Source organism: Berghia stephanieae, chromosome 6, assembly GCF_034508935.2.
Source record: "Berghia stephanieae isolate SIO BIC M18660-M18661 chromosome 6, UCSD_Bste_1.3, whole genome shotgun sequence".
In the NCBI taxonomy this organism is placed as follows: domain Eukaryota; kingdom Metazoa; phylum Mollusca; class Gastropoda; order Nudibranchia; family Aeolidiidae; genus Berghia; species Berghia stephanieae.
Window position 1 is genome coordinate 182,606 of NC_088365.1, and position 11,689 is coordinate 194,294.

Genomic DNA, 11,689 nt, shown 5'->3' on the forward strand with positions numbered 1-11,689 from the left:
GACAGTCACCTCTAAAGATTGCAACTCTTAAAATTATCATAAAAAGAATAGTGAAATTTTACATTAGGTATCTAGACAATGCTGAACATAAAGCTACATTGGCCAATTAAGTTAGGGTTAGTAGAAAGACTTTTTATTCTGCCATATCTGATTCTTTCAGATAGTTCTACATAGCTGCCAACTTTTCAAAAATAAAATAAGGAACGCTCATTTGGCCCGGGATGAGGGGCGATGTGTGCCGAAGCCCCGCCCCCCCCCCCCTTCATCGAATCGCAACATATAAAAGTCAGCCTTTTTAATTACTATTACTAACACTAACAAGTTTGAGATGACAGAGGCTAGTCCAAATGTTGCTCAATTATCGGGTTTAGTACCAGCACATTTGAATCGTTAAAATGACACTTTCCACAATGATTGTTGTTTTGTTTTTAAGGGTTTTACGGCGCTTGCAACACATTTAGGTTATATCTTCTTCTTCTTCTTCTAGGTTCCATGCCTGGTCCAGGCTTCGGATACTGCATGAATTATCTCTCTCCATTCCTCCCTGTCTCTTGCCTTTTCAAACAGCTCTTGGATTGTTAGGCTGGTGAAGCCCTTCAGTTGGTCTATGAGTGTTTTTCTTTGTCTCCCCCGGGCGCGTTTACCAGGTATTTTTCCACAACTTGCCAGGTATTCATTCTTATCTTTCCTTACTATGTGTCCGAAAAAGGATAGTTGTCGATCCACTATTAAGGGCATTAGTTTCCTTTGTTGGTATGTTTGTTTTAGCACTTCTTCGTTCGTTTTGTGTGCAGTATACGATATTCTCTGCATCCTTCTCAAGCACCACATTTCAAAAGCTTCAATGTTCTTTTGTGTTTCTGCATTTGTAGTCCAGCTTTCGCATCCGTATAACAAGATTGGCCACGCGTAGCACTTCAAGACTCGGAATCTAATCCCGAACGACATCTGTTTGTTTTTCAAAATGTTTCCCAGGTCCATGAAGGCCTGTTTGGCTTGAGTTATTCTTGCTCGTATGTCTCGGTTACATCTTCCATCTGTTGTCACTATTGAACCTAGGTATTTAAAACTTTCTACGTTGGTAAGTTGCTCACCGTGAATCGTTATATTGCAGGTGTTGTTGTTTTCGGGGTTTTTCTGTATTACCATGCATTCCGTTTTGGTGATATTCACTTCCATTCCCTTGGCTTCACTATCTACTACCACTTTGTCAACAATCTTTTGAAGTTGGATTTCTGATGTTGCAATGAGTACCGTATCGTCTGCGTATCTTATATTATTTATGTTGTGACCTCCCACTTTTATTCCCTCCATATTATTTATGCCCCTCATGATTGTTTCTTGGTATAGATTAAACAGATCTGGTGAGGCAACACACCCTTGACGGACTCCTTTCTTAATAGGAATGGAATTTCCTGTAGAGTTTCCGATTTTGATAGATGCCTGCTGGGTGTAGTATAATGTTTGCATGAGTCTGAGGTCTTTCTCATCAGCGCCAATGGAGTGCAGTTGTTTTAGTATTTCTTCGTGGCGTACTCTATCAAAAGCTTTTTAGTATCATCAAGATTCAGAAATGGCATATTAAATTGCAAAACCTACCCAGGCGCCGATGTAGACAGTGACCATGTCCCAGTTGTTTGTACAGTAAGGATAAAGTTTAAAGCTATTCAGAGAACAGCTGGTAGAATAAAGAGGGATTACAGGTTATGCAAAGACAATGGCATACAAACAAAAATGAGAGAAGAATTTGAAAATGCACTCATGATACAAAGCCAAAGTGAACCTGATAATGAAAAATGTGAAAAACAATTTGATATATTCCAAAAGTGTGTCAAAGCAACTGCAGAAAAGCATTTACCAATAGCTCAAATAAACAGCAAAAAGGAATGGATGACAAATGAAATTCTAAACCTATTTGAAGAAAGACGAAAATGCAACAGAGGGTCTGCAGAATACCAAACATTGAACAACCACATTAAATCCAAATGCATCGAGGCACACGAGAACTATCTAGACTGGAAATGCTGCGAAATCGAAAGAGAATACAAACCCAACCCCCAACAAGCTCACCAAAGAATAAAAGAACTATCAGGGAAAAGGAAAAGCAAAGCAGCAGGAAGTTGTATCCAAAACAAACAAGGGGAACTGCTATTTGAAGAACAACATATAGAAAGCCGATGGGTAGAATACATAGGCGAACTGTACAATGATCCAAATAGAAATGAACCACCACTGAAATTCAAAGAACCATTAAGCGGACCAAACATCACCAAAAGTGAAATTGAACATGCCATGGAACGAATGAGGGATGGTAAAGCAACAGGCCCTGATGAAATATCTGTAGAGGTATTAAAAAGCCTAGGAGATCTAGCAATTGATGAACTTCACATATTATTCAACAATATATACAATACTGGGAAAATTCCAGAAGATCTCTGTAACTCTATTTTCATAGCAATACCAAAGAAAGCAGGTGCAGTCAGATGCGAAAATTTTAGAACTATAAGTTTAATAAGCCACATCAACAAAATACTGTTGCGTATAATTATCAACAGGCTAAGGAATAAGATTAACCCCGAAATCGCAGAAGAACAATATGGATTCCAACCTGACAGAGGGACAAGGAACGCAATATACCTCCTCCGTGTTTTAAGTGAAAGAGCTATACAGGTTCAGACCCCACTATACCTCTTTTTGTCGACTACAAAAAGCTTTTGATAGGTTATATCAGCGCCAGTAAAAAGGAAGAAAATTGGATAGTAAAAAGTTCTAGAATTACAGTTGAAGCATCCAAGAGAAAGTAAGACATAGGGGAACTGGGAACAAATAGGGATCAGATGTAGATTCCAAGAGCGTATCACCAATGTACTTAGTTTGAGATCACCTATAAGTCTTATCCGGACACAAGAACAAAATCCAACAAAGAGGAACACACTCAAATGCTTACATTATACATTAAAAAATAACAAATATAGTAATAATACATAACAGAGAGATGATTTACAAGGAAAAAAATATCATCTCCCAAAACAATAAATATGCATTTGACTGCTTCCCTCCCAGCTAGGACTCCGGCGAGGGCCAGGAAAAAAACAAGTAATCTCATTCCAAGACAAAGACTGAAAGCATGTTGGAAAACAGATATAAGGGGATAGAAGACACAGTGTGTACCTCCCTGCCCGCTATGGGAGCTTTCCACAACGAGATCAAAATTCAGAACGGACAATATAAAGAAAGAATTCAACTGCCTCAACTTTGATAAGGACCAATACACAAGAAGCACAATTGTAAAATAAATGAAATAACTTAAGATGGTTAGAAATGCATAACTACCAACCTGGTACATCACTTGAGAGGGCGTTTTGGGGTAAAAATTAGGTGAGTTCAGATAAAAAGTAGACGATAGCATATATGTTTTCTTTCATGCAACATAATGGTCTTTAAGTAGTATACTATAATAGTAGTTATAGTAAAATGCACCTCTAAATATTAGAGAATTCCTACTTCTTTACTTTGACAAGATAAACACACCTAAAAATGGAGTATACTTATTTTTCTTGAACCTAAACCGTTACAAAAGCTTGCTTGAAAAAAAAAAAATTAAAATCAGATGAAGATGTTTTTAAAGGGATTAAATTTATATATTTCATAAATTAATAAAGGGAAATAATCATTGTCATCTTTAATCAATATAAGCAATTGATTTTCTTATTGAATACCTTCCAATCAAAAAGGTGGATTTAATTTTATTCTTAATTAAAATAATATTTGTAACAAATAGTGAAAGTATCAATACTGTCTTAGAATATTCAAAGTATATCGAGGCTAACATCCATATCCTATGCAAATCTCCAATACATTATGAAAGGTTTGATTAAAATACAGGCATCATATAAACGAATGGAACTTTTTTAATTGTTGAAAATCATTTATGATAGAGGCATAATTCAAATTAAAGAGCTACACAAATGGAGATTATGCTCTCACTGGACACCAATAATAATGATAATAATAATAACAACAATAGTAGTAGTAGTAATAGTAATAATAATGGATCAATAATAATAATTCATTAGGCTCACATGGCTTTTTTACCACAAATTAGTCAAAAATTACAAAATACGGATTTTGAACTAAAAGTAAGCACTTACGGACTCAGGAAGTCAAATACGGAACAAATCCGTTTTTAACAGAACGGTTGGCAGCTATGGTTCTACAAAGCATTTGTCTCTCAAGCTGAGCAAATGAATGTTCATATAATATAAAAAAGGATATTGCAATGATGAACAGATTGTACTATATAAAGATAAAACGTTTTTGTAAACCCCCAAAATATGTCAATAACACTATACAAAACAATGAATGTAATACAAATCAAATTCATGATTGTCATTACACCGATTGAAACGCTCTTTCCCTTCTATATTTATTTCTTTCATTAAAAATCTTTGTCTTCACCAAACTAATTAGTGTACCTTCAGGGATTCCTTTTTGTGAAAATACCCTGTGGTGTTTTAAGAACAGAATAATTTCAGACTTTCTAGGTAATGATCCCCTTGAACCATGTGCTGAAACATCTTCGACAAAGTTTTTAAAATATGACTTGACTCTATCTGTATCCTCATCTGACCATGACATGTATCTCCGATTTTTGCTTGAATTCCTCTTGGGTTCAGTTTGTTTTGAAGAACACGTAAGCTGATTTGGCACTCCTGCTTCACCATCAAATATTTCTTCTTGATTTGCAGCTGTTACTATGGATGTTCCAAAATTTGCATTTGAGTCTCTATTCACTACAGAGTCATTTGTTTCAATGTTACAATTTCCTTCCCCAGTGACCGATGCTGAGTTATCAATTTGACCCAAAAAATGACCAACTTCTGTTATTTCTCGTATTGCAAGTGGACACTGATAAATGTTTTGATTGATTGATTCACTGTGTCCCATATGTCGATAGAAGACATCTCTCTCGTGTTGTGGGACATCAAGTAAGGCAAATAATGTCGAAGCTCGGTGCCTGAATTTATCAGCTATTAACAACTGGGTTTCTCTAAATCCTTTACTAAGGAAGTGACATATTTGATGGCAATGTAACCACTTACATGATCTTTGGATATTCCTGTATTTGGAAAAAGAAATGGGTTATCTGAAATATCAACAGCTTTACGCTCCTGTGCAAGTTTCCTTAAAGGCTGAATTGTGTCATTGGGTATCAACACAGGGACCAACATCTTGCTTCCCTTTCCAGACTGATAGGCCAGCTTATACTTCTCAAGTAACGCTTTTTCCAGAGGATCAGTGACATGTTGTACAAGCTGGGGATCAACCCATACACCTGAATCTGCATCATTCCAGTCTTTTAACAACATCCTTGCGGGTTCTCCGCCTCTCCTCGCATTAAACATTGTAAGCCTAGCTACGATGACATTGCGAAGCCTAACAAACATATGTGAATCAAATAATTGATAATCATCCTCACAAATACAGACCATCTCTTCAGTAATAAATTGCCGTAGCTTCTTTATATCATTCTCTAATGGCATCTCTTTGGGTTTTCTCAAATTTGTTCTCTTTGCTTCACATTGAACTCTGGCTGTAAAAAAAATACTATCCCAATTATAATCCAGGACAGCTTTGAACAAATCTATCTCTGCGGATTCTTCCATTTTGTTTTGCATTATATATTCCCCTTTTAAGAAATTAATTAACTTTTTCAATATAAATCCAATTGAAAGCTTCAAGCCTGCTTTCAATGTCCCATCCTCTTTCAAAGTCATTTCAGAAATGGTTTGCGATATTTCATTAAAGTTACAACGCTTCACCACGTCCTCTCCAGAGAAAGAAGGTTGATTTGTTCTCTTCCTAGTTTTTAAAATCAAATTTCCTAAGATGCGTAAATCACTCATTATAACTTTTCTCTCCTTCTTTGAACTTTTACTCCACAATTTTGTTCCTAACAATACTATAGCTTTGTCAGATCGACACAAATTTCCCACTTCATCATTCCGAAATTTGTCAAGAATATTCTCCTTTATTTCTTTACTTGCATTGGGAGCCACGGGATAAAATTTTACAACCCCAGTACACAGAGCATGCTCAGTACTACATTTCTTTTTGTGTTCATAAACCCTTCGTCCAGAGTAAAACCCCTTACAGCCAGCACACATAACAACTTCATGTGACCCTTGTGCTCTCTCACGCATAACTATTGAATTGTTTCTAGTGTTTGAATAAAAAATGCCCTTTTTCTTGAGATAATCCATTGTTCCTTTACAGGCTGTTTCATGGCCTCTGTAACTTCTGTCTCATCTTTGTGTTTCCTCATCAAATGCCTTGAGAGTTTTGTTTGCAACTGTCCACAGTATGGACAGGGTCTCCTTGGCTTTTTGTATTTCTCTGGAAAAAAAAGAAGAAAATAAAGCACATCGTGCTATGAACTATGGAAATAAATCAATAGACAGATCGTATGCACATCAGCTACATGACAGCGATAGAGAGGAATAGCATTCCAAATATTTAAGGCCTGGACAAGTAACTGTCATAATTCCTTCTTGTTATATACTTTTCTACCATCTATTCCTTTGGAAGAGGTATGTTAGATTTGTGGAGACCTCTGCCACATAACAAATCCAGTGAAAAGACGCCATATTTTTGTTTTGAAATAGAAATAAATAGATCAATCCACCCACTTCACTGGGTTCAGGGTTCCCTCTTCATTATAATCAAAATATGAACATAAATCGGAATAGTAACACATTGAAGTCTCATCTGAATACATAGATTGTCCTTTGTTGTTTCAGCGAATAATCAGACAGAATGTCAAAAGAATTTTAGGTTTTTCCCCAACCACCCCTTGGAGGTATCAGTATCAGCGGAATGTTTTTTACGTTGAGCAACAAAATTTACTCCAAATGCTTCACTCGACCCAGGCGGAAAAGCAATCAAGAATAGACCCAAGTCCTATCCAAAGACTAACATTTCATTTAAGTTTATTGTAGGCCCTTGGCCAATCGACAAAATTCAATTCACATAAATTATTTACAACAATCAGAAATTAATTATATCAATAATATTAATAGAATGCAATGAAGGCAATATCATAATAATAATATAATAATAATAATAATAATAATAATAATAATAATAATAATAATAATAATAATAATAATAATAACAGTAGCGGCAATAAGTAACAATTAATATAGTAACAAAAGTAATAATAGACTATAGTTCATAGTCATAACAATGACTTTCTTTGTCATTGAGGGAGTGAGAAAACATCACCGGCTGGCAGAACAAACAGCCGACATCAATCAAACGTCCTCCAGACCGGTTGAGCATCGGCTTCATTAATTCCTTAAAGACTTCCCCCCAACTGCCTGAACGATGCTGATGCCCAGACAACTTAATCCTGATTTATATTTTGTGGGAATGAAATATGACATGTATATGCCGGAAATATTTCAATAACAAACACACTGTTCAGATAGAAAATATTTGAGTCTTGCCTTTGTTAATTGACACAGGTAAGTTAGGAAAATAAATGCTAGTAAAAACGATCAGCAAGTTCGTGAACACTGCTTCTCAACTCGAACATATGTTTTCATCAAATCTACACACATCATGTTGTGAGCTGAATTTTAATGATCTCAGTTGTCATTGAAAGGAAACCCAAGAATTTTAGAATAAAGAAAAATATTGAACCTGGAAGTCAAAAGGGTTTGTAGCACAGCAGACATTATCAAAGTATAATTTTAGTACCGACAAATTAAAAAGAAAATGTGCTTTTCTTTAAATGCTCCCAATCATCATATACTGTTTAGGTTGCAAGATTAATAAAAATGTTATCTACTCTGATTCTCGTTAAGTTTCCAGCTGGTCTGTGAAAAAAAGCCTTAAGCATCATAGAAATACAAAGAAACAGTTTTAATATATAGATGGGTTGTAACAAAAAAACCATTTTAACACTTACAATACAAACAATTTAAGTCTATTACAGACAAAAAAACCCCCAATAAAATAAACATGAACATTTTTATGGCTGGTTTCACTGATATCACTCACACATTGGGGTTTCAGATTCTAAGATGTCCACCCTATCAAATTTGGATTTGTGCTTGTTATGTAAATGGTAGCGTATTTTGCGACGCAGCACTGCCAAAACAGAAAAAAAATGCAATAACACAAATGCAGCACCATGGAGGGGGTGGAAGTTTTCTTTTAAAAGGAATGGGTAAATTAAAATTGATCCCACAAATATCAAAGGAGAAGAATGACAAAAAAATGACTCACCATTGCACGTAACACGTTAGTTTGCAAGTGTATAGCATTCGGGTTGAACCTGGGTCCCAGACTGGCAACGAGGTTCAGTCTGTGATAGTTGTGGATGAGGCTCTGACTGAGTTGGGGAATGAGCACTAGGTTCCAAAGACAATGATGTACTCAGCATTGGGTACCTCACAGAGTACGTAGAGGAATCAGACTCGGAGTCAGCAACAAAATCGGGACCCTGTATATTTTGTGGAAAAGATGACAGATCAATCAATTTATTCATGTTGACAATAAACATGAAGAGCCATTGTTTAATAATCCAACTAAACAATTAGCTGGTTAATAATGCAAGTATAATAAAAAAGAGTTGAGAAAGGCAGACATATTGTCTAAGTATTTAATATGTTCAACTGTGCTTGGATAAATATAGATACACCAACCAGGGTTTCAGTAAACCGTTTTTAACCAACTCTTTAAATCCTACACCAGGACCAACAACTACAAAACAATTTTTTATATCACTACGATTCTGGACATATAAACGGTTGTCATTGCAACAATATGAACTTCCTAACCTTGCAACTGCAATATAGTTAACAAAAAAAGTTGATAAACATTACGATGCAAGAGAATTTGGACAAAATGCGAGATCAACAGTATAATCCCAACAGAAGCTATTTTAATTTTTCCTGGAAACGCATCATTTTCACATTTTGTCAAATAAAAAACAAACGACTTCAAATGTGAATGGCTCATCAATGAATATCACTTCAAAATATAACGAGGAAGGTTTAAAATAGTGTTATTGTTGGCGAAGTCCACTGCAAAGAAAAATTTTTAACAACAAAAAACTAGGAGATCTCACTGGTGTAAAACAGTGTTGTCCTTGTCCTGAAATATTGTATTGCGCCTAACAGACTGCAGGTCTCATCTTTTGTGGCAAATGTGTTTTGTCCACCACAAAATATGGTGATGTGAAGCATTTTGAGCATGGTGCCAACTGTGGATAAACGCTATACAAATGTTATGATTTTATTTTAATGTACAAACTTACCACAAATGAATCATGTGATATGGAACTTTGTTCTGCATCACTTTCAGGCTCTGAGTTGGAGTCTATATAGAAAATAAAAACAACAAAAAAAAGCTGAAGACTATCATGTGCAAGTTTTTCTCTAAACTCTTAAACAAAAAATCATGCCATCTTGTGCTGTAAAAGGATTTTTTAAAATTATTTACCTTATGACTATTGTCCTTTGGAAAAAAAAGAAAATTAAGTCCGAAACCTTCTGGCTATTTTCTTTTAAATTTCAAGAACGTCAGAGTTGGCAAGGGAGGACGGAAATATAATTCCAGAAACCAATCTGTCTATAATCATATCCATATGATAGTTTTTCGTTCAAGATTCAGGTACAGTCCACTTAGGATAATCGCAATACCTTGGGATCATCGAAAATGTTGGGATTAACCGAAATTCAGTTTCCTGTCCACTATTTCAACATTTTACACATTTATTGTCAACTCAAACCAGTAAATAATATTCTTAGTCCACCACATACAGAGCAATTTGATTGAAACAAAAACCATATGGCAGCCCCGTGTAGATTTGTCAACCAAAAGCAGCTATGAAGCAAGCCGACATCTTATTCAGATTGGAAGAAGTTTCAATCTTTTTTCTCAACAATTCAACATTTGTCAGAGTTAAAGAGATTAGCCTTAATGAGAGACAATAAGCTCTCACCAAACTCGTTGGTCACAATGCACAGTTGTTAATCCTAAAACAAAGGATATCGCTCAGTCTCTCTTTATAACTGTCATTTATAACCTGTTGTCAAGATTATGACCAGCCCCACCCCTCTTCTATTTAATGGCCACCGATGACGTCACAAACCCATACTGCAGAGCCCCGCCCTCTTTCGACTCTAACAGAGTGGTGACACACTACTGTAGCATTAAATCCTGCTCACTCTCGATTCTTCAACCTGTCACGATTTCATCCATGATGAAATTTAATCATGATATACTGTTTGATTTCTTGAATTTACCACTTTTTAAAAAACCGAAGTTTGTTGCAATTAACCAGTGACTTTTATATAGAATTATTTCCATTGCTTAGGAAATATTGTGATTAACCGAAAGTTGCGATTAAACGAGTTGCAATTACCCGGAGTGGACTGTAATAGTATTAAACATCATGACTCAAAAAAAAAAAAAAAGCAAACTATGTGTACCTAAATGTTATTCATTTCCTCATCAAATTACATTCTTACCATTAACATCATAGATCACATCAAAAGGGTTGTCTGGATTGACAGCAAGACATTTTTCAGGATTTTTAAAGCTCAAATCTCTCTGATCTGAAGTTACAAAAGAAATAGCATATTCTCAACATTAAACTATGATTTTGTGATATGGCATACTGTATGCATAAAGCAAGATGCAAAGACAGGTTTAAGTTTAAATTATTTTTTATATTCTTTTCAAAAATCCATTCTAGTTTTGCCAAAATAAAATAAACACGAGAAGTGTTGAGTTGGATAGCGCTAAAACTAAAAGTAGTAGTGGTAGTAGTAGTAGTAGTAGTAAACGACAGATCTTACTAGTGTGAATCTACAGTCTACAGAAGTTCCCGAATTATCTGACTCCACTTCCAAATGACTGACTGACAAGTGACAATCATCAATCGGTGTGTGGTGATTAGGTACTTTGGTAAACGTCCATTTGGCCCTCCAGCAGGGAGCCGATAAATGGCCTAGTGGCTGTGACCCGATTTTTTGGACTTTTGAGTGATGGGTCTCAGAAAAAGTTCCATAGATTTTTTGTTTATGGATGGATTTTAATGATTTATGTCTTATTTTCTTCAGGAGAAATTACTCTATCGTTTGGTGTAGTTTATTTTAAAATCAATGACAATTTAGTATAACTTTTGATTATGGATAAAATAGGGTATAATTTAGCTTTGGATAATTAAAAGATTAGAACTTGGTAAATCAAAATTTCATGCTGGCACGTTTATTTAACATCTTAACTTTTTTATAAAATTAAATTCAGGGCAAAGTTGTATACCGCATCCATGAAATTCGTTCCAGTAAAATCCTTACTCAAATCTTAGCGGTCATTTTAGACCAGTTTTGAAATCCAAATGGCGGTTACTACCGGAAATGCAACAATTTTCAGGTCACAAAGTCCGTCAGTAAATAACAAAGGCAAATAGAAGACCATTTGTCAGCCTTTAAACTAACACAACTTTTTTTCTGCTTATCTGATTTTCACAATTTTGGTATCATTAGAATCGTGTTGAAAAGCACTTTAAGATGATATAGGTTTCATTGAGCTCAATCCAATTTGAATTTTTTACCAAAGTACCTAGTGTGATGTCTACCCTATTGAAAATCTTAAATCAACAGTGATGTAATAA

The 11,689-nt window shown here is 35.2% G+C and overlaps 1 long non-coding RNA gene across 1 annotated transcript; it reads right to left on the reverse strand.

Annotated features, from left to right (window-relative positions):
- Window positions 1-6,265: 6,265 nt before the first annotated feature.
- LOC144975591 (uncharacterized) lies at window positions 6,266-10,954 on the reverse strand. The gene is made up of 4 exons (XR_013645948.1): window positions 10,542-10,954; window positions 9,326-9,387; window positions 8,293-8,509; window positions 6,266-6,396 (listed from the first exon to the last, which is right to left on the reverse strand). It is a non-coding gene; the product is annotated as an uncharacterized LOC144975591 (long non-coding RNA).
- Window positions 10,955-11,689: the final 735 nt, after the last annotated feature.